The 24,666-nt window shown below is 36.3% G+C and overlaps 1 protein-coding gene across 6 annotated transcripts in view; it reads right to left on the reverse strand.

Annotated features, from left to right (window-relative positions):
* Positions 1-24,666, reverse strand: part of BABAM2 (BRISC and BRCA1 A complex member 2) — a 450,382-nt gene that overhangs the window by 406,714 nt on the left and 19,002 nt on the right. The gene's annotated exons all lie outside the window — the stretch shown is intronic.

Here is a 24,666-nt window from a genome sequence, read left to right on the forward strand (position 1 = left end):
ATGATCTTAGAAGTCATAAGTTCAACTGCATAACAGCTGCATAGGCTTCATAAGTTAATAAAATACTAACATGAAGTCGACTGAGAAAGTAATATGCTTAATTTTGTTATAAAAAGATGAGGTCTTTAATTTATAAACTAAAGCAAGAAGGCTAATTTTGTTTCATAATTCAAAAACTGGCTGTGAAGCAATTCTTAAAAGGAACCTATAAAAGTAGTTTAATGAATGGAAGCATAGTTGAGATAAATGTTCAACTTCCCTCCATAGTGACTTGGAAGGGCAAGAGTCATTTAAAAATAAATTCAAAAAATGTTGGCTTAAATAAACTAACTCAGACCCCACATTAGATTTACTATTACTTTTTCCCAAAACTATCTGAATGTGAAAGAAAAGAACCAGACAATGGCCAGGTGCGGTGGCTCACATCTGTAATCCCAACATTTTGGGAGGCCAAGGTGGGCGAATCACCTGAGGTCAGGAGTTCAAGACCAGCCTTGACAACATGGTGAAACCCCATCTCTACTAAAAATACAAAAATTAGCCAGGTGTAGTAGCATATACCTGTAATCCCAGCTACTCAGAAGGTTGAGACAGGAGAATTGCTTGAACCTGGGAGGTGGAGGCTGCAGTGAGCCAACATGGTGCCACTGCACTCCAGCCTAAATAACAGAGTTATATAAAAAAGAAAGAAAACAAAAACAGAAACTTTAACTCAGATGTATTTAACATAAGTCACTAAGTTGATTATTGCTCATTATCTTCAGAGGCCAATAAAAATACCAGTTTATAAAAAAATAAAAAATTTAAAAAAAAAAACAGTTTATAAACTAAACAACAAAGTCACACCAGCAATTGAATGGTAACCTATTTTTATTTTTTACACGTTTTAAGAGTACTTTCTCATTTTCTTTTCAATATAAAAAAATTCTTCAGAGTGTATTTTAGAGGTATCATATTTCCATAATCTTTTCTAGCCCACAACATAGCAGTTATTTTAAAAGACTATAGAAAACACAAATTCTAGCATTATAAAGTACAATCTAATGATGGTAATGAGCATCCTGTCATTATGAGCATGCTGTTATGAACCCTATAAGAACACTAAGAGTTTTCCTTCTATTGCATTCAACTGTAATGCTTTAAAATTATTAAAAACACCATTTACAATCAAGTATCTTTTTTGGCCTGGAGGATCAAATTGTCTAACTACTTAGCTTAACGACTGAAGTTAGTAGTAGTACAGGAAATCCACATAATTAACTTGATTCCAGTTTGTTTGAATAACTCACTCCTTTTTCAATGAGAAATTGTTTTTTTCCTGAATGGTTACACTCATTGTTAGAGCCACACTCTTTATTATATACTTTAACCAGGACTGGGAAAGCGTTTTTGTGCCCTGCCACGTTGCCTTCCTCCCTTACTACATCAACAGCTGGTTCCAGCAATCTCAAGGTATTAAAAGGTACATTTCTAGTGGGGATAGGAAAAGATTTCCTAAAGGATACAAAATTATAGCAAGGTAAGAGGAATAAGTCCTAGTATACTATACCACTGTAGATGACTATAGTTAACAATAATAAATAGTTTCAAATAGCTAGAAAGAGGATATTAAATATTTCCATCACAAAGAAATGATAAATGTTTGAGATGAGGACATGCTAATTAACCTGATTGTATCACTATACACTATATGTATCAAAACATCATTACATACCCCATAAAAATGTAAACTCCTATGTCAATTAAAAATTAAAGTTTTATAAAGAAAAAAGTATATTTCTCTATCTCTTTGGTTCATTCACTGATTTTTTTCATTTAGATAAGATTTATCAAGCATTGCTGTAAGTGTTAGGATTATAGGATGGACAAGCCAGAGAAGATGTACGGTCTCATGGTACTTAAATTCCAATGAGGGAAGAAGAAAATGATAAACAAGAGACAAACATATAAAGATGGTTTAGGATTGCTGAATGCTATGAGGAAAATGAAACAGGGTGCTGCAATGAAGCAGGAGCTACTTTACACTGGAAGATCAAAGAGGACCTCTGGAGGATGTGAAATCCGAAAACTGAGTAACACAAAGGGGCCCACCATGCCAAGTTCTGGGAAAGAGCATTCCAGGCAGAAGAAACAGCTGGTGCAAACGTGTAAAGCAGGAACAAGCTTGGTACATCTGGGGAAGAAATCTTGATATATCTCAGCAATGTGGCTAGAGCACAGTACATGAGGGAGAGAAGAGCAAAAAAAAGACCATAAGAGATAAAATGAACACAACCAGACCAGATAGGAGGCCATTTGAGTCAAGAAAAATGATGGCGCAAAACCAACATGCATTTGTAGATGGTGTTACCTACTTCTCCACTATCTACAGAGATCCTTGCCTGTCCACTTTCTAACTCTGGTGCAGGATAATGCTGCTGCTTTAGTAAACATTCACTTCATGGTCTTCGGTGAGAAGACAAGTTTTCTGTGATGTGGGGGCTAAGCAGAGCGTAGCCCACCTGGCAGATGAGGCCCAGACTCAGGCGCATGAGAGCAAAAATGGCGCTGGAAAGGAACGCACAGGGCCACAGAGTGTAAAGACCATCCCCTTCAGCCTCTCACCTTCAGTCATGGAAAGAAGTGTTTCAGGGTGTAGTTATCCACCTGGAACGGGATGCTGCCCAAAGTCTCTACTATTTCAGGGAAAGATACCATTACATAGCTGGCTATGAGAAATAGGGACTGCAAACCTCTAAGAGTTGTAGGAAGGCCAGGGCAGCTGGGAGCAATGTGGATGAGTCTTGTGTTTACCCCCCAGGGATGCTACTGGTCTCACCAGGTTTCTCAATCCCCACTGGGACTGAAAACCCAATGCAGGTAGGATAATAATAATAATAATAACCACTTTGAATCTGAAAAAAGAAAGAAAGAAAGATGATGGATCCTTGGACTAGGGTAGCAGCAGTGGAGATGAGACAAATGGATTTATTAAACAGGCTGACTGGGAAAGGAGCATGTTTAGGGAAAAGGAAATCGAGAGTTTAAAGTGTGAGATGACCTCCAAATCTTCTAGGGAAACAGTCAGGTTAATGAGTGGGCTAGCCAATCTATAAGGGCCACTAAAATGTCACAGAAAATACAGAAGAAAAATTTACAAAACCTCACCTTAGTGCTTTATGATATTGGAAAGATCACTTACTTGAGTGGGAATGGGAAAGAGGGGTATAGGGAGTAATACTTCCTAAAAGCACGCTCAAGTCAAAAGTATAATCTCCAGTTATCTGCAGGGATTCTGCTTTGCTAAGAGGAATATACAAATTTGGGACCAAGAGCCAAAGTGCCCAAGGCAACAGAGGAAAGTTGCCATTGGTAGGTCTCTTTCTCCTGAGTGGCACTCAGCTTATATTCCAATGAAATGTGGGGCAAATTAATTAACATATGTTACATTCTATCTTCCTTATATTACCTAGGATAAATAGGTTTATAGGAAACAAGCCAAAGACATGTTTCTCCTAAAATTAAACTACAATGTTTCCTCTTCTTAAGATACCTCTGTTTAAAATTGGTTTGATTATGCTCTTTAATTTACTGTGAAAATTCAATTTGCACAAAAGGAGGATACCCATTTTTCTGTTAACCAAAAAAGAGCCTGGGGACCAGGCACAGTGGCTCACGCCTGTAATCCCAACACTTTGGGAGGCTGAGGCAGGCAGATCACCTGAGGTCAGGGGTTCAAGACCAGCCTGGCCAACATGCTGAAATCCCATCTTTACTAAAAATGCAAAAATTAGCCGGCTGTGGTGGTACATGCCTGTAGTCCCAGCTACTCAGGAGGCTGAGGCAGGAGAATTGCTTGAACCCGGGAGATGAAGGTTGCAGTGGGCCAAGATCGTGCCACTGCACTCCAGCCTGGGCAACAGAGCAAGACACTGTCTCAAAAAAAAAAAAAAAAAAGAAAAAAAAAGAGCATGGGTTTAAAAGAGCTTTCCTCTGTTGCCTTAAACAGTTTGACTCTTGGCCCAAAATTTGTATATTCCTCTCAGCAAAACAGAAGGCCTCAAGCTAACTGGAGATTATCATTTTGACTTGATTATGCTTTGGGGGATATTACCCCCGCCAGTCCCCACTTTAAGTAAGTGATCTTTCCAACGTCATACAGCACTTAGGGGAGTTTTAGTAAATTCTAAACCCATGGTAATGTTAAAAATTGATAATATATAAAAATTTTAAAAATACACATAAACAGTATGATTCCATTTATGGAAAAAGGATACTTGTAAGTATGTATATCTACACACATAAACAGATTTCAGAAGGAGATTAACCAAAATGTGGCCAAATTTGAAATGATTTTCACAATGTTCTTCTAATTACCTTTCTGCATTTTTTTATTTTTTGGAAACAAGGTTTTACTGTCACCCAAGCTGGAGTAGTGTTATCACAGCTTACTGCAGTTTCAAATTTCCGAGCTCAAGCGATCCTTCCACATCAGCCACCCAAGTAGCTGGAACCACAGGCACATGCCACCATATCCAGCTAATTTTGTGTATTTTTAGTAGAGGCAAGGTTCATCATGTTGCCCAGGCTGGTCTCAAACTCCTGGAATCAAGCAATCCTCCTGCCTCAGCCTCCCAAAAAGCTGGAATTACAGGAGTAAGCCACTGCACCCAGCAGCTTTCTACATTGTTTGATTTTTATAACGAACATAAACTATAAACTATTTTACTATTGCAATTTTTTTAAGAGACAGTGTCTTGCTCTAGTGCCCAGGCTGGAGTGTAATGGCACAATTATAACTCAATGCAGCCTTGAACACCTGGGCTCAAGGAATCCTCCCACCTCAGTCTCCCAAGTAGCTGGGACTACAGGTGCACCACCACACTCAGCTCAATTTTTTTTCTTTTTGAGACAAAGTCTCACTGCTTTGCCCAGACTAGTCTCAAATTCCTGACCTCAAGCAATCTTCCCACCTTAGCCTCCCAAAGTCTGGGATTATAGGCATGAACCATGGTTCTTGGACACAATTATAAACTATGTTAAGGCTAAATACAACCCTTTTCTATTTGACTATGAAAACTTGGCTATGATGGCCTGATTTTATCTTTCTCTTTTAAAGTACTTCACTCCTCTTCAGAAGGAAGGAATTCAGGCTGATACACTGATGAATAGTCTTCAAGTAAAGCATATGAAAGCCTTTATATTGTGATATCACAGAACTTCACATTTGTAACGTTTATTATCTTTCACAGTTTCTTTGGGTTGGAATTGGGGAATGGCTTGGCTGGGCAGTTCTAGCTTAAGGTCTCTCATGAAACTGCTGTCAGAAATCAGTAACAGATAACTAATATAGCAGGGAAATTCACTCAGCTAGAAAGCTATGTCCTTATACAAATATGAAAAAGCTAGTAAAGAAAAAGCTACTGGCTATATTAAAGTTATATTTATAGAATGGCAACTTGTCCTCACACATAGTTATAGCCAAGGTTGAAAAAGCCAATATTCCAAATTGAATCACTTTTAATTTAAAAATTATTTTTAAACTATTTTAAAATTGCTGACAGTTAAGTATAATTTCAAATTTTTCTCTCAACTATATTTCTTCAGTGCTCACTATGTGTCTGGCACTAAGTGAATATAGCAGTAACAAGAACAAAAAACATATCTTGGCATTAGAGTGTAGAAAGGGTTTTTGGATGAAAAACTATGCTGTAAAAATGTATCTCTTACCAATTTCAAATTACCTAAATATACCGGGAATGCACTATTTTAAAATTTAACATGTGGGTGAACAAAGGGAGTTAAACTCACATTATACAGATTACGCAAGTAGGAATTATCAAGTGGGAATTCTTGATAGCATCAAAGGAGGTAGTTTAGTCTAGTACTTTATTGCAGAAACGGCAGTTAATCATTGACGCAATAAAATGCTGAGCATAAGAACCTTCGCATATTCTCATCTGTTGAGTCTCTTATTTTACATTTAATCACGTGACTCCCAGTATTACCTATTTTTCTCATTGTGGCTTGTTTTCCCAACCAGATCATAAGATTCTAGTGTCAAGAACTATGTTATACTCTTTTTTAAATAAGTCCTAGTATGGCACCTAGCACAGTGCTAAGTATCCAGCACTGATGAAATTTTAGCATATTACTAACACTCATAAACTAAACTCAAGAACTGTCATTTTACAGACGATGACATCAAAGAGCAAAGGGTCTCACAGGCACTCTAGGACTGGAAACCACTTTCAGGACGCTCTAACCATAACTCAGTCTCCATGGTCTAGGCATCTTTAAATCTCCAGTGTCTAGCACTGATATCCAGGAGGTGAACACTCCAACAATTATCTACGTACAAGGATAAAGGTTTGCTGAATGAATGCATAAATCTTGACTCCTAGTGTTGTATTCTTTTTATGATTAAAAAAAAAAGACTGTTGATGGAATTGGTATGATATGCTCATCCTTACCTCCAAGGAAGGCAGAAGTATGATTATTTATGGTAGGTCTTCCCTTTAAAGAACTGTACACACAACTCAGAATTTAAACTTTATTACCTAAAATTATTCTATTTTCACAATAAACAAATAACAGTGGCTAATATTTGTCAGGCATTTACTATGCAGCAGGCACTATTCTAAGTTCTTTAACTACATTAAACTGTTTAAACTCACAGCAAACTTCCAAGATAGGTGCTGTTATTACCTCCAATTTATAGATGAGGGCACTGAGACATGTAGGTGCCATGTAACTTGCTAGTGAGTGACAGAGCTCGGATCCAAATCAAGGGTGTCTGCCTCCATGGCCCACTTTCTTAATTACTATTAAACCATCTCTTAATAATTTAAAAGAAAACCATCAGATTAATGAGAAATCTTGTGATTAGTGAATTATAAATTATAATTAGTGACTTACAAAGATTTATAACTATAAATCTTATAGTGAACTATTAATGTTTTCAACAAATGATGTTTTATTAAGTACCTAGAAAAATGAGAAGTAAAAGATGACAAAATATTGCCAAAAAGAGGTTCTATTACATGTGTTCTAATGAAAAGAAAATTATTTATCAGTAATAAGTATAAAAACTGTAAACATGTAAATCAAGGCTGCAAGAGAGGGAACAAGGCCCCTGTAATGACATAGACTCTATAATGATGATACTGCTGATTGATTTAACAAATGCTTTAAATAAATAAACTTTAAATAAAAAATGAAAGGTAAATTTGGATTTGACTACTCTTTAAATTATCACTTGCTCCTAATTACTGAGATCCAACTCAAATTATTAAGGTTTTTATTTATAAAAAATAAAAGTAGGCAAATTTTACTACATTTTATAGCTTTTTTAGTGATAGCCAAGAATTAATCTAGATTAACAAAGCTTTAAGAAGATATTCTACAACCTTTAAAACATTACCAGTTTTAAAATAATGCAAAATATAAGACAATTAATTCTTTCTAGTTTAATAGGGCTAACCCTGTTTTTTGATATACTGTCTTTAAAAAATAATGACTTAGACCATTTCTATTCTTCAAGCCACCTAAAAAGAACAAAGTAGATGAGTCCAGGGTTCCTTCCCTGAGTCTACGTCAGTTTCCTTTACCATGACTATTAATTTACCATTTGGCATGTGTCCTACATAGTTTCCTGTTTTCTTGATAGTGACGTTTGTGCTTAACCAACAATATTTAACATCAGCTGAGAAGGAAGTCTTCAACTTTGGCAACCTAAAATAACAAGTGACTCTCAAATAAAATAGGCTTAAAGATTAATAATTGCCTTTTAAATGACTACTAAGTCACATATTACAGTGAATTAGTTAATTTAACTACTACATTTTCATCTTTTAGAATTAATTTCTTTTCTCTGAATTAAATCTGCTATCGATTACTTAGTTTCAAAAATGATCATGGTTTCTAGACTGGACGCAGCAGTAAAGAAGCTGGAAGACTGACAAAGGACATCTTAACATCTACTTAAATAACATATAACACGGGCATTTTATCTGCAAAGGCATCTGAACTGATTTACGAAATCTTACATATTCAGCCTTGAAAGGTCTATAATTATACCCCATTTAACTGGCTAGATCAAAATCCACAAGGTCAAGTCCTAGACCCTTTTACAAGCAAAAAGTACAAATTAAAATTGGTACAAGAAGACAACAAAACTGCACTGAGATACATTTTGTACACTATTTTTCAGGGGAATGGGGCTATATATTTGATGACATATGATACTCTTGATAGATCAAGTATATTCTATCTCTAAACACTAAATAGTATGGCTAGACCCTACCAGGAAAATGATAAATTTAATTCTTAGCATAGAATTCCAAAATGCCATTACCAAAATAAGTGACTCAGCCCAGAATGTTTTTTAAATTACAAAATTAAAATATTCAAGAAAATGTGTTTGCCAGTTCATGTGGCGTCAACTGTTATTCTCAGCTTCTATGCCGTATCTCCATTTATAAATGATAAACTTCAACTCTACTTTAGAGTAGGAAGTATTTTTAAATGTTGGTAGGTGTCCCTATAACAAAAATGTAGTTTAAATTACAATATGGTTTCAGTAGAAATGATGGGCTCACATACTATTTTTAACAGCTAACTAGGAAAGGGAAAAATCATTTAACTTTTTCAGATAGATGCTTAGCTTATTAATTTTCAACCTTTCTTCTTTTCTAATATGTGCATTTAATTAACTCTGTAAGAGAATAAGAGGAAATTAATAGGATTACCTCAATAAGTACAAGTGTCTGATAAAATTAAACATCCATTCATAATTTTAAAATCTCTCTATAAACTGGGATAAAAGAGAACTTCCTTAATCTAATAAAGGCTATCTATAAAAAACTGAAAGTAACATCATACTTAAAAATAAAACATTGAAATTTTTTTCTTTGAGATAGAAGATGAAACAAGAATACAGGCTCTCATCAGTTTTATTCAACATTGTACTGGAGGTCTTAGCCAGGATGGAAGAAATGAGGGGTGTAAAAATTGGAAAAAAAGAAATAGAACTTACTTTGTTGCAGAAAATGTGACTGCGCACATAGAAAATTTTGTAAATGTGCATATGCACCATTGGAATTAATATGTGGGTTTAGCAAAGTTATTAGAGCATACATAGAAGTCAATTATATTTCCATACACCATCAACAGTCAGAAAATAAAACTTTTAGAAAGATGTCATCTAAAATAATATCAAATGATCAAATATATAGAAATTAATGTTACAATAGATGTGCAAGATCTATGCAGAAAGCTATTATTAAGAAGAAAATAAGTAAACACATAAATTAACAGAGATCTCATGTTCATGGATTAGATGACTCATCATGAGGCCAGACACAGTGGCTCACACCTATACTCTCAGCACATTAGGAGGCCGAGTCAGGCAGATCACTTGAGCTCAAAAGTTTGAGATCAGCCTGGGCAACATGGAGAAACCCTGTCTCTACAAAAAGTACAAAAAAAAAAATAGTGGGCATGGTGGCACGTACCTGTAATGCCAGCTACTTGGGAATCAGAGGTGGGAGGATCACCTGAGCCAGTGAGGCAGAGTCTGCAATGAGCCATGATCACATCACTGCACTCCAGCCTGGGTCACAGAGTAAGACCCTGCCTCAAAAAAAAAAGACTCATAATGAAAAGTTGTCAGTTCTCCCTAAATTGATCTGGAATCTGGAAGGCAGATTCTAAATGCAAATACAATGCCAAGAACCTAGAATAGATCAGATTCTCTTGAAGAAGAAAAACTTAGTAGGATTATTCACAACAGACGAAAGGTAGAAGCAATCCAAGTGTCCATCTATGGATGAATGGATAAACAGTACCGTATGTGTGTGTGTGTGTGTGTGTGTGTGTTGTGTGTATACACAAACACACTATGAAATGGAATATTATCCAGCCTTAAAAAGGAAGGAACTTTTGACACGTGCTACAACATGGATAAATCTTGAGGACCTTATGCTAAGAGAAATAAGTCAGTCAAAATAGGACAAAGACTATATGATTCCACTTACATGAAGTATCTAAAGTAGCCAAATTCATAGTCAGAGAAAGTAGAATGGTAGTTGCAAGGGGCTGAAGGGAGAGGGAAATAGGAAGCTATTGTTTAATGGGTACAGAGTTTCAGATGGATAGTTGCGATGACTGTACTACAATATGAATATACTTAATTTCACAGAATTGTATGCTTAAAAATGATTAAAATGGTAAATTTATATTATATGTATTTTACCACACTAAGAAAAACCTTGATAGGAAATTTGCTCTACTGGATTTCAAAATTTATTATAAATGTTAGTAACTAAATATTGATGTTGGTACAAAGATGGAGAAACCAGTAAAACAGAATAAAGAGTCCAGAGACAGATTCTCACATTTCTGGACACTCAATTTATGACAAAAACATTTCTTCCATTGGTATCTACATATATTTTTAGATTTCTTTTTCAGGTATGGCAGGTAAAAATGCCACATTATAAGTAATATAAATTATTTTTATAGTATTGCTTATTTTATTTTATATCATTTCAGGTTTACATTTTATGTATGTTTTATAATCTATAAATATATTTTTACAATTAAATATACATGTAGCAGAGGTACACATTAAAATGATTTGGGGTGTGCTATAGTCTGAATGTTTGTGTCCCCTCAAAACTCCTATTGAAATCTAATCCCCAATGTGTTGGTATTAAGAGGTAGGGCATTTGGGAGCTGACTAGGTCATGAAGATGGAGGCCTCATAAATAGAATCAGTGTCCTTATAAAAGAGGCCTGAGGGAACTTATCTGCCTCTTTGCCCTTCTGCCATGGAAGGACACACAGAAGGCACCATCTATGAGCATAGGCCCTCACCAGATAAAATCTACCAGAATCTTGATCCTGGACTTTTTAGCCTCCAGAACTGTGAGCAATAAACTTCTGTTGTTTATCAATTACCCAGTCTAAGGTATTTTGCTATGGCAACCCAAACAGACTAAGACAGGGTGCATAATGAAAAAAAAGTTTGGAGTGATCATTGCTATCAGAGTTATACAAAGGAGTCTCTATTCTCGAGAACTTGTAATCAGAAGACAAAAATCCAACTGTGAAAGTCAAACACAACACAATTTAAATAACAAGTCAAGACAACAATAGATACAAGTCACAAAGCAATTAACATGATTAATTGCCAAATTAGTGGTTAAAGCAAATAAACACAATAGGAGCAAAGAAAAGAGCAGAGAAACCACTTTTAGCTTGGGTAACCAAGGAAGGTTCACTGGAATACAACTGGCCTCAAAGAAGGCATTGGATCTGGCCAAGTGAGGAGGAGAAATAGTTTTGGGCATTTGTCTTTAAGTAAGGGCAAAACCTAGGAGACAGACACTGCTAGACTGAAAACTCTAGTAAGAAATAGAAAGCATTAAACCCTGGATCCCTCACTGTCCAGCAGCATATTGTCTGGCACTTAGGAAGTACGTGATAACTATTTCATAAATACTGCAAGTGAGCAAGGTGGAGCTGGAGTGGACAAGGTCAAACAAGTTACAGAAATGTCCTAGACTGATTGCTATTCCAACTGTGGGAATGCTGGTAATTATTACTCATATTAATAAATGTTATATAAGAGATCCCCAGGGACAAGGCCAACTTAAATACCATTTTCATACATTCAATGTACGGTGTTATTTTATAAGAAGTAATTGTTATACTGAACACTACTAATTTTTATAATCAAAATATTCCTGTAAACTTTATAGGCCACTGTTTTTATGCCATGATCCAAAACATGTCCTAAATGGATGTGCTCCCTATTCTCTGAACTCTGGGGCTCATACTTTATGTCATTTGCCTACTATTATCTAAATCCCATAGAAATTCCTAATCCATATAGGGAAGGCCTGCGGAGTATTTACCTTGGCATGCTCCTGTAGCTCAGATTCTCAAGGGAATGAACTGCCAGAGCTTTGATCTCACCCTGATTTGCTTTCATGCTACATGCTTTATTTATGCTTGTATCTCAACAATGCCTCACACTTACCTGGTGCTCAATATATGCTTATCTTATATTAAAAAAATAAATTTAAATGAATGTGGGAAGCACGAAAGCAGACTAAAGGAAAGAACACATGGAAAAGCAGTGGGGATGGGGAGATAGGGAGATGAGAAGAAAAAAAAGGAAAATGAAGAAGTGGAGAGAGAGAATTGTAGTAGGAAACTGATGACAGCGTGGAGCTAAAAATAGAGAATGAGATAATAGAAGAGTGAGGAAGAAAGGGAAGGGAAGAATTAACAGATTTTGAAGTGTCATTAAAGGATTCTCTTTCCTGTTACTGAAAAGTGCCTTCTAAAGATAGAAAAAAAAGGTTTTTATGTCTTCAAATTCTTATATTTTAAATGATTATGAAAAGACTTAGCATCTGCTATATGAGCATATCTGGAACTACAGGGTGATGGGATAAGCGTGCCATCCACGTATTTTTGGCTGTTAGGTAGTTTGAAAAGATTTCATTCTTAAGATTGCTGCTTGAGATGCTACTGTTACACACTATAAATTCTAAAGCCTTGTGCAAGTTAAATAATCTCTCTTCCTCAGTGTTCTCATATGTAAAATAAGGATAATAGTCATGCTCCAGAGAGCTGTTATGAGGATCCACTGACTTGGTGCACATGAATAAAGTATTTAGAACGGTTCCTGGCACACAGAGAGTATTAGCTGTCACGAGTATTCAAAAGTACAAATTACAAAACCAAAAAATAAGGAGGAGGAGAGTCTATCTCAAACACTATTTTCCTTAAACCCTTTACTTCATTGGGGCAATAATTTTCAGAACTAAAAACTTCAAATGACCTCCTCGCCTCTTCATGGGGCTACTTCACTTCTGATTCCACAGACAAAAATTCTCAAGCGGTTCCAACCATGAAAAGACTTAATAAGAGCACTAAAGTAATTTTCCAATGTCCTAAAGCCAATCTAATAGAGCCCAACATGCCTTGCTGTTACACAGCAGGAAATTCAGAGGGAAACAAAGAGAAGACTATCAAGATGGGACATGTAAATAGGCTACAAACCAGAAGAGACTAGAAGGAGCTGTCAGAGAAACAAGTACAGGACGCATCTAGTCTAGACCAGAGGCTTTCAAACTTTTTGACACAACTTTTATATCACCATTTTATATCACCATCAGTAGAGATAGCTGTACTGAGTAATATGTATATATGCATATGTGTGCACGTGTTATGTGTTCATATATAAATTGAAAACAAAATTGTTATGCAATGATACTTAGCTTTATTACAAGAAGTGTACTTTTGTTCCAGTCTATTCTGTTTTTTATGTAGATCAAGACCCTCTAAAATGGTTTCATAACACACTTAAGGGTCACAGTTATCAATGGCATGCAACCCACAACTCCGTCCAATACAACCTCACAGAATGTAGCTTCCTGGAAAATGAAGATAACAGTACTCAACTCCACACTTAGTCAAAACTATTCCTTGGACACTTCATTCAGTTCTAAGCGTTACACCTTAAGAAGTATAGAGACTAACTGGATCACATTCAGAAGAAGCCAAAAAAGACGAGGAAGGACACAAATCACATGACAGAAGCAAAGGCTACATGTTAGCCTACAGAAGAGAGAAATATCAAACATTATAGCTATCTTCACTCACATGTAGGATCAATTAAGCTTGTTCTATATTGTGACAAGAGGTAGAAGTGGCAAGGAAAAAGGTTTCAAGTCAATGTAGAAAAGCACTAAATAGCAGTATCAGCTGCCCAGGGAAGCACTCATGGAGCTTCCCTGTGACTGGAGGTACTTAGGGACAGCCTAAACCGTTACTTGGCAGAGAAGTATTAGAGGGGTTCATAGATCGCATGGTTAACATTAGAGTATAATGTTTTCCAGTCCTGAATTCTATAATTCTGGAGTAGATTAAAACCATATTATACTATGATATGACTACTAAAGCTAACACTAGTTCTTTATTAAGTTTTTAATAAGAAATGAATTCTACCATGAACCACATAAAACAAAGTTGAAATGGCAAATGATATTTTCTTGTAACCAAGAGAATTTAACAAAAATTGACAACGTGCCTATCACAGTCATTAAAAATCTTCATCAGTTACAATAAGAAAAAAACTGAAATGTTACCCAAATCACTGGCATAGTGTTTAAGATGTTCAACTTAGAAAATATAAATATATTACAGCTTTAATAAGCAAACAGCAAAAAAAGGTGATCTTCAAAATGTACAGAAATAAGAGTGTTGACAAAAGAAGACTGTATAATAAACATTCTCTCCTTACCCAAAAGCCATTCTTTGGTATGTGTATATATATGTAAAGCATGGACAAAGTAACAATGTCCTCTCTGATTTTTTACTGATCCAACTAACTGAGAATTTTTGTAATCTTCAGAAAAGTTTGTATAACCATCTATCATACTTGTTTTAAAAAACAGTATCTCCGGCCGGGCACGGTGGCTCATGCCTGTAAACCCAGCCCTTTGGGAGGCCAAGGTGGGAGGATCACAAAGTCAAGAGATCAAGACCATCCTGGCCAACGCTGTCTCTACTAAAATTACAAAATTAGCTGGGTGTGGTGGCGCACGCCTATAGTCCCAGCTACTCAGGAGGCTGAGGCAGGAGAATCACTTGAACCTGGAAGGCAGAGGCTGCAGTGAGCTGAGATTATGCCACTGCACTCCAGCTTGGTGACAGAGCGAGACTCCATCTCAAAAAAAAAAAAAAAAAAAAACAGCAGTATCTCCGATTATCTAATATATAGTTAGGAATTACTTATCAGTAACATACTACTGTCGCCCCTCTGAGATAGAATTCTTAAGGCCAACTCCTAGAATATTCAAATACAGAAACCTTTCTAGAATAGTGCTACTCAAAGAACAGGCCCATGGATCAGTTCTGATCTATAAATTACTACTAATCCAAAATAAGAAAATGAGATAAGAATTTTAAAGCTTTTACAGCAATGTGTAAGAGTAATTTTAAGTCTGATGAATCTACTAATAAAAGAGTCAAGCCTTGTATGTCATGTCTTTTTCATTTGATTTTTTCTAGCAATTCATTTTTATATTTTACAAAAGTATCAGTTGGTAACTGACTGGATTTTTTTTTAATCTAGTCTTCCATCAAAGAGTTTGAAAAACACTTTTCTAAAGAAACTTTAGATGCTGAAGGTCCTTGGATATGAAGATAAGCTGCTTTACTTTGATGTCTTCTAATCTCCCTATTCATCTTGGTTTTCCCACAACAGTAACAAACATTAATTTATTTCTTTCCAAGTATTCTTTTGATATCTCTACTAAGTTGACAGCAACATCAATATAGTTCACTGCCTAAAATTTATCATCAGATTATCTGTCTGACTGCTCAGAATCTGAAACACTATTTCATTTCCATCCAGATGTAGTTCCAACATATTCTTGGATTCATTCCTTGCAAGAAGATCTTAACAAATTTGACAAGCCAGTTTGAAGGGGTAACCCAGTCTTGCAACATGACTGCTGGCATAATCTGTGGCAATCTATCCTTTGGAAATTCTAAAGGTAGTATGGCTCAGTTTGAAATCCCAGGCCTTCACATCTAAAATAATGGCCTCTTGCATCCTACATTCATGCCAATCTACCCATACTTCCAGTGTTGCATTTGAACTACATTGGTTTTCAGAATCCTTTTCTGACTCATAGGTTCTTTTAATTTCTTAATACATACAAAGATAGATATAATAAACATATTTATAAAAACATGCCAATGACAATTCCAAAAGATACTTTGTTATGCAAAACTATGATAAATACTATTCTTTAAAAATTAAATACATTGTGCTGTGCTGTAGGAAATTATTCCACAATGCCAATAATTATATCATTAATTTTAGTAAAGATTTGCAAAGTCATTCAAGCTGTCTACTCCTTGATAACTTTAATAATGGAAAAAAAAACAAAAAGGAATGAGGAGTCTATGAATGTAGATCAAAAAGTAAATCAGTGACAGACTTAAAATAAGTATATGTGTTTAATTTCTATCGCAGTTCCAGCAATGAAACTGTATTCCTCTTCCATACTCTAGTTTGTAGATATCTACAAACTCTTGTCAAATTATCTATTAGTCTGAAATTTAGATGTTTGTGATAAATTATGGCCTAGAAAATATTGCTATTCTTGACAGCTACTGTTTCTGAATCACTTTTAATACTGCACTATTCCTGATTTTTATGTTTCGGTCTCAATCTCCTAACAAATTTCTATCTAAATTCTGTTCAATAATTTTTTTTTTTTTTTTGAAACAGAGTCTCACTCTGTCACCCATGCTGGAGTGCAGTGGCTCAATCTCTGCTCACTGCAACCTCTGCCTCCTGGGTTCAAGAGATTCTCCTGCCTCAGCTTCCTGAGTAGCTGGAATTACAGGTATGTGCCACCATGCCCAGCTAATTTTTGTATTTTTAGTAGAGACGGGGTTTCACCATGTTGGTCAGGCTAGTCTCGAACTCCTGATCTCATGATCCACTCGCCTCAGCCTCCCAATGTGCTGGGATTACAGACATGAGCCACTGTGCCTGGCCAATTGGGAGTGTTTTAAGTGTTTGTATCTAAAGATGTTTCACAATGTAGATGGCTAAGAAATCCATTCTACAGTGTGCTATATAATAAGTAATTCCTATCTTTTCCTGCCTAATACTTTCCAGGAAAAAAAAAAAAACACATTTGAAAGAGAAGATCTGGGATTTGGTCCAGTCTTCCACCACTTATCAGCTAAGTAACCCTGAATGAGTTTTTTAACTTCTGAGACTTACATCCTCATATGTTTAAAATTTTTTTGAAAGAGAGAGATTATAAAAACTTTCTTCACAGATGTACTGAAAGCAAAGAAAGCCTATAAAGAAGAGCTTTACACTATTTACCAATGCTATAGTCATTGCCTGCTCATTTTTTTAATAAAAAACAATTAATAGTCATTAAGTCTATTTAGAGCTCTGAATCTACTGTTGGCCTTAGTCAATATCCACTACCCAATTCACAGTAAAATCAATTTTATACTCTTTCCAGGAATATTATTGAAAGTTTTGTTATTTCTACAATATAAATTATATACTCACACACAGAGGCCTGATGATAAGCCTACACTGGGAAGGGCACAGAGAAGTGACTAAGATGCTTTCTTTTGCATTTCATTCCCCCTCCAGTCCATTTCTCCCATCTTCTATCCCAAGGTCTGTCTTTTCTCCTAATAAAAATACAAATTTCCCCTTCTATTCTCTTTAGTGTCCAATAGGAAAAACTGGTTTTAAGCCAAATCACTTTTTTCCCAAATTACAAAAGCAAAGAAAAATTCAATGTATAAAATGCTAATAATACAGAAATGTAGATAACAATAACCCCATCAACATTCATATTCCTTCCCTCTCCTGAGTTAACCACTGTATTGAGTTTGTTAAAGATCCTTCCAAATTCCTCTCTGTACATTTAGATATATGTGTGTGTGTGTATACATATAAACAAAAGGACTTTTTTACACAATCATTCCACATCTGTTACTCCATAGACTGACTCTACCTTCTTGTCATTCAGTGCCAATCACTACTACTTCAGCTCAGCACTTAGAAAGCCAGGAAAATAATTCCAAGTGGTGGGTCACTGAGATCAGTCCACTCAGCGCACAGTTTCTTAAAGCTTCAACAAGCATTTACTGAGTGCCTACCTTGCAACAAGTGTGCAGGGTGTACAGTGTTGAAAGAAACAGGCATGATACTTATCCAAAGGGGGCTAAAAGTCTACTGTAAGACAAAAGATTATGTAAATAATCTGTTGCAATATGTGTTAAAATAAAATGCTGTAAGAGAACATAGCCAGGAGATCTATTAATAATTTAGACGAGGGCTAGAAGAACCCTCTGAAACTCTCTGGAAAAGTTACATTCAAGATAAATCTGAAGCATTACAGAAATTAAGCAATTGATAATAGGAGGGAAAGAGTGTTTCAGAAAAAGAAAAAAGGTGAGCAAAAGCCCTAACCCTTGGAAAAGGGCTTGAAGCCCTCCAGAAATGAAAAGGTCAATGAGGTTATATCAACACAGCATAAGGTTGAAGAGCCTAATCACATAATGACTCATTAATGAACCTAAGCACAAAGGGAAGCCATTCAATGATTTTGAACAAGTGAAGGTGTTACAGACCACAGGCTCTTTGGCACCCTATTTAATAAAAATTAACATAGAGCCAAGCAGATTTCCCAGACAAGGTTTTTTATTTCAGGGCTGGTACTCAAGCCCAAGGGAGATAACAGAGGGAAGGCAGAAGGATCCAATAGCTGGTTCCCTGAAAAAACTGGTAGGGATTCTTTTTGTTTAGGCAAAGCATAAGAATTGACATCAGAGGTACACACACAACAGGTAGAACACGTGCAGGTCAGCATAGCTGGTTGCATTGTTTATCTCGAGTAGTGGGCCACCTGGTGCCTTGGCCAGAAGCAACATGGCTATAAACAATTGTTCAGCATTCCTTCCCAAGGTGGGAGACTCCACAACCTTGGTTCAATGTTTGGATTTCCTAAGGCCAGTTTCTGGAATTAGGCATGGTTAAACATTATGACAGCACAAAGGAATGGCTATTTTTTTTGTGTGACTAAAGGCTTGGGGGTTAGTGGGTATAGTGTAGGCAAAGTAGTGGTGTGGGTTTTACGAATACAAGAAGAAAAGGAAAAAAACATGGAGGAACCACGTCCTATTCCTATTCTATCTCGACATGATCTGATTTTTTATTTTTTATTAGATTTATTTATAATAATATAAATGGCTGCTGGTAGAAAATAGATCATATCTAGTAACAGTTATGAAGAGTCTGGTTAGGACTAGTTAGGAAAAGAAATGGAGTGCCAACAGTACAGATAGGGAGAAACAGGTGAACTGGAGGCCAAAGAGCTTCTGAGAGGAGCTGATGAGGCCTGAAGAGAGACTTGCATTTCAAGAAGTAATGAAACCTTGAAGTCCATGCTCAAGATTGTGACAAGAATTTAGTTTCAGTATCTCATTTTATTTAAAAGCCCACAGCTGTACGCTTGCCTCCATTTTTCTTCACCCTTCCTTTTCTGTAATCTTTTCTTCTCCCCTGATTTCCTCTTCCTATCTTATTGCCCTTCCTCTGTCTTCCTTCTTTCCCTCCATATCCACCCCTTTCTTCCTAACCTGCCTAACCTTCTTCGCTTACGTACAATATGGAACTGAAAGAATTTTAAAATATTTATTCTATTTATGAACAGTTCTTAACTTAAAATCCAGAGGGTTCAAACATGTATATATATTCTACATTTGCAAAAAGACATGTAATAGAACGTTCACCATGGCACTATTCAAAATGAACTAAAACTAGTGTATTAGTCTGTTCTCACACTGCTAGTAAAGACATACTGAAGTCTGGGTAATTTATACATTTATAAAGAAAAGAGGTTTAATTGACTCACAGTTCAGTATGGCTAGGGAGGCCTCAAAAAACTTACAGTCATAGCAGAAGGGGAAACAAACACATTCTTCTTCACATGGCTGCAGCAAGGAGAAGTGCCAAGCAAAAGCGGGAAAAGCCCCTTATAAAATCATCAGATTTCGTGAGAACTCACTATAACAAAAACAGCAGCATGGGGGTAAACACCCCCATGATTCAATGACCTTCTACCTGGTCCCTCCCATGACAGGTGGGGATTATGGAAACTACAATTCAAGATGAGATTTGGGTGGGGACACAGCCAAACCATATCAATTAGGAACAATCCAAATGCCCTTCAAAAGTAGAGCAGATAAACTGTGGCATGTTACACAATGGAACACGCATTGCTCAGCCAGAAAAATGAGTGATCTGCAACTATCTGCAACAATACAGAATGCCACAACATACTGCTGAACAAAGCTCACACAAAATGCCATTTTGTGCAGTATAAATTCCATTTATATTTTCTTTTTTTAAAAAAGGCACATTAGCCTATTTTGTTAAAAGTCAGGATAGCAGTTTTCCTTTCGTGGGATGAGGGGTCAGTCACTATATGGGAGTACAAGGAGAATGTACAAAGTGCTGATAATGTTCTGGGTTTTGGGTGCTAGTTACACAAGTCTGTTCAGTTCGTGAAAATTCAAGGCATTATATACTTACTTATGATTTAGTGTACTTTTCTGAATATATACCTCAATAAAAAGTTTTTAAATTTAAAAATCAATGAGTTTAAACCTTTAGTGTCTAGGTGAGGGAAGTAAAAATAACTAGCTTTTTCTGTTTCTCTGATGCTTTCTAATGCCTCTTTTCAACCTAGGAGACAACTGTGATAACAGCCCTGAACCTGGAACCATGACATTACTTTCAGATTCACAGTTGTATACTTATTGTGCCGGTCCTATGCTAGGTAGTGGAGACACAGCTGTTATGCCAGATAAAGCCCCTGTCTTCTACTAAGGGAGACAAGCCCAACAAACAAACAATAAATAAAAGCTTGACATTGGCAACAGGACAGATTCTGGTACAGAAAATAATAGGAGAGACCTGTTATAGATGGAATGGCTTAGCGAGGCAACTCTGAACAAGTCACGTAACTTACTTGAGTTTCAGTTACCTCGTCTGCTTTAAGAGATTATTAGAAGGATTATAAGTGCTAATACTTTTCAAAGCACTTACAATGAAACATTATTAATGATAACAGCTTTTGTTATATTATCATTCTTACTGCCAATATAGAGCTGCTTATGTTAACCAATGTCATAGCATGTTCTATACACTACTCCCATAATCATAACAATGAGTAATATTTTATGAGTCACTAATTCTCAATTAAAAGACTTCTACTATGGGAGAAGCAGGTGCATCGGTAAATGGGTGTTCTCTCCCACTGAAGGGGATACTAGTGATACAAAGGTCTGGTTCAATTTCAGCACAGCCTTCTCTGACCTTTCTAGGTAAGAAAGCACAGAAAGGTGATACTAATAGAGGGGCAGGCTAGAGAAATTTAACCGACTGGAGAACATATACGAAGTACCTTAAACTTTGTAAAGTGAAACTCTTGTGCATTAAAAGGCATTAACAGAGGAAAAAAGGCGACCTACAGAATGGGATGGGATACTTGCAAATCATATATCTATCTGATAAGGAACTGATATTCAGAATCCATAAAGAAATTATAAAATGAATACCAAAAAAAAAAAAACTTTTCTAATGGGCAAGAGACTTGAATAGACATTTCTCCAAAGAAGATATATAAAGGCCAATAAGCATATGAAAAGATGCTCAAGCCTGTAATCCCAGGACTTTAAGAGGCCAAAGTAAGAGGATTGCTTGAGCCCAGGAATTCGAGACCAATCTGGGTGACATAGCAAGACCCCGTTTCTACAAAAAATAAAAAAATTAGCCAGGCATAGTGGCACATGCCTGTGGTTCCAGCTACTCAGGAGGCTGAGGTGGGAGGATTGCTTGAGTCCGGGAAGTGGAAGCTACACAGTGAGCTATGATTACACCACTGCACTCCAGCCTGGGTGACAGAATGAGACTCTGTCTCAAAAAAAATAATGACAACAATAAAGAAAAGAGGCTGCACATCACTAAACATTAAGGAAATACAAACCAAAACCACTGTGAGATACCACTACACACCCATTTGGATTATTATTATAAAAAAAAGAAAAAAGAAAAACAAAAAGGAACAAGTGTTGGTGCTGATGAGGATGTGGAGAAATTAAAACCCTTGTGCCTTGCTGGTGGGAATGTAAAACAGTGCAGCCTCCATTGAAAATAGTATAGCAAAGAGCCATAAAAAAGAACGAAATCACATCCTTTGCAGCAACATGGATGCAGCTGGAGGCCATTATCCTAAGTGAATTAACACAGAAACAAAAAATCAAATACTGCATGTTCTCACTTATCAGTGAGAGCTAAACACTGGGTAGATATGGACCTAAACATGGGAACAATAGACACTGGGAACTCCAAGAGAGGGGAGAAAATGAGGGTGGCAAGGGTTGAAAAACTTCCTATTGGGGCCAAGCACAGAGGCTCAGGCCTGTAATCCAGCACTTTGGGAGGCCAAGGTGGGATGGCTTGAGTCCAGGAGTTTGAGACCAACCTGGGAAACATGGCAAAACCCCATCTCCAAAAGAAATACAAAAAATTAGGTGTCATAGCATGTACTGTAGTCCCAGCTACTTGGGAGACTGAAGTAAGAAGATTGCTTGGGCCCAGAAGGTCGAGTCTGCAGTGAGCTATGGTCACATCACTGCTCTCCAAACTGGGTGATAGAGTGAGACCCATGAGACCCTGTCTCAAAAAAAAAATTGTTTAAAAAAAAAAATACCTATTGAGTATTACACTCACTACCCATGTGGCAGGTTCAATTCTACCCCAAACCTCAGCATCACACAATATACCCTTGTAACAAACCTCCCTATGTATCCTCTGAATCTAAAATAAAAATTGAAATTATTTTTAGAAAAAATAGAAAACAGTATAGCGGTTCCTCAAAAAATTAAACAGAATTATCATATGATCTAACAATTCTACTTCTGGGTCCAAAAAACTGAAAACAGGGGCTCAAAGAGATATTTATACACTCATATTAATAGCAGCATTATTCACAATTAGCCAAAGACAGAAGCAACCCAAGTGTCTATCAACAGATACATAAACAAAGTGATATATATATATATATATATACACACACACACACATATACAATGAAATATTATCTAGCCTTTAAAACAAAATTCTTGCACTACAATATAAATGAAACTTGAAGACATTATGCTAGGTGAAGAAAGTCAGTCACAAAAGGGTAAATATGGCATGATTCACTTACATCAAGCAAGGCACCTAAAGTAGTCACAGTCAGAAACAGATACCAGACTGGTTGTTGCCAGTAGTTGGGTAAAAGGAGAGAAATGGTAAGTTGTTGTTTAATAGGTACATGAAAAAAGTTTTGGAGATGTACATCTCCAAATGCCACATTTGTGATGTACTTAATGCCAAAGAGATGTGTACACTTAAAAATAACGAAAATAGTAAATTTATGTTATGTATATTTTACCACATTTAAAAACCATATGTGCCAAGCCCAAAATTGACCCAACATGTTAATTACTGAACCATAAAAAGTTTAAAATAATGTTTTTTAAATGAAAAATTCAGGAGCCCACAGATGAAAAAAAAATCATTCTGAGGGCATTACACCTACTTAAAAGTGAAACATCAAAATGTTCTCCAAAACTTCCATTTGATTCAAGATTTGTTATCAATAAACTGGCAACAGCAAAGGTTGAGATAAAAACCTTTTCGGGAAAACAAAAAAAAAAGATATGTTTTTCAAAAAGTCAAAAGAAGCAAGGTCAGTGGGATAAACTTAACTTTCATAACATGCCATGAGAAAGATAACCAAATTACTGAGGAAATGTGGCCCTGAGATGGAAGATTACAAAATTAATTCTTAAGCAACATGGCACCAAAAAGTAAGATTATTCAAGTAACATGGAAGTTAAAAAGAGGCTGTTCTACATTTCTATGTAAGCATAAGGAGGCTTTTAACATATGAGTGATGGTATAAGAATAATTAATTTGAAGACTTCCAACAAATTTATATGCATATTAACCTGTACCAAAAAAAAAAACCCTCACCTATCTTCCAAACTCAAAGAACTTTGTAAATTTGTCATCCTAATAAAACAAGAACTAATCCAAAAATACTACCTAAATATTGTATACAATCGAAGGGACAAAAGACATAAGTGGGAGTGATTTTTTTTTCCTTTGAACAATGTGAACTGGAGCCAGGAATAGACCAGATGAATTTTCTACCCACTTTCCTTTACACATTAGACTGGCTACCTCCCTTCACCTCCTCCCCTACATCAACCTGCATACCAAATGAAGTCACCCTAAAATGAAGTAATTGCAGGGCATGAAAAGCCCAAGATCAGAACCACCTAAAATCCCAGACCCAAATTTATCCCAACACTTACTACCCCAGACTCTGGAAACCTAGCCAAAGTTCCCAAAGTGATCTCAGACTTCACTTCCAATATCAGCACTTACAATCCTCAGTACAAAATATAAAAGGCCATAAAACACCACATGCAAGAGCACTTTGTAATGTTAAAAGGCTCACAAATTATTTAATTAAAGTTATTTGTATTACTGTATTATACTATCATGATCACAAAAAGGCTAGACAGGCAACTAGCTACCCAGGGTAAAGACCTAAAGGAAGAAGGCCAGGCACGGTGGCTCACACCTGTGATCCCAGCACTTTGGGAGGCCAAGGCAAGTGGATCACCTGAGGTCAGGAGTTCAAGACCAGCCTAACCAACATGGAGAAACCCCATCTCTACTAAAAATACAAAATTAGCTGGGCATTGTGGCACATGCCTGTAATCCAAGCTACTTGGGAGTCTAAGGCAGGAGAATCACTTGAACCTGGGAGGCAGAGGTTGTGGTGAGCCAAGATTGTGCCATTGCACTCCAGCCTGGGCAACAAGAGCAAAACTCTGTCTCAAAAAAAAAAAAAAATCTAAAGGAAGAAAAGAATATGGGCTGGGATATGAGGAGTAAGGGGAACCTGTGTTTCCTTCTGGTGAAAAAGCTCAAGGAATAGTTCTTGATGGACAACCTACACTCGGTAAAACCCTTAAAATATCAACACC

Source organism: Callithrix jacchus, chromosome 14 (genome assembly GCF_049354715.1).
Source record: "Callithrix jacchus isolate 240 chromosome 14, calJac240_pri, whole genome shotgun sequence".
Classification (NCBI taxonomy): Eukaryota; Metazoa; Chordata; class Mammalia; order Primates; family Cebidae; genus Callithrix; species Callithrix jacchus.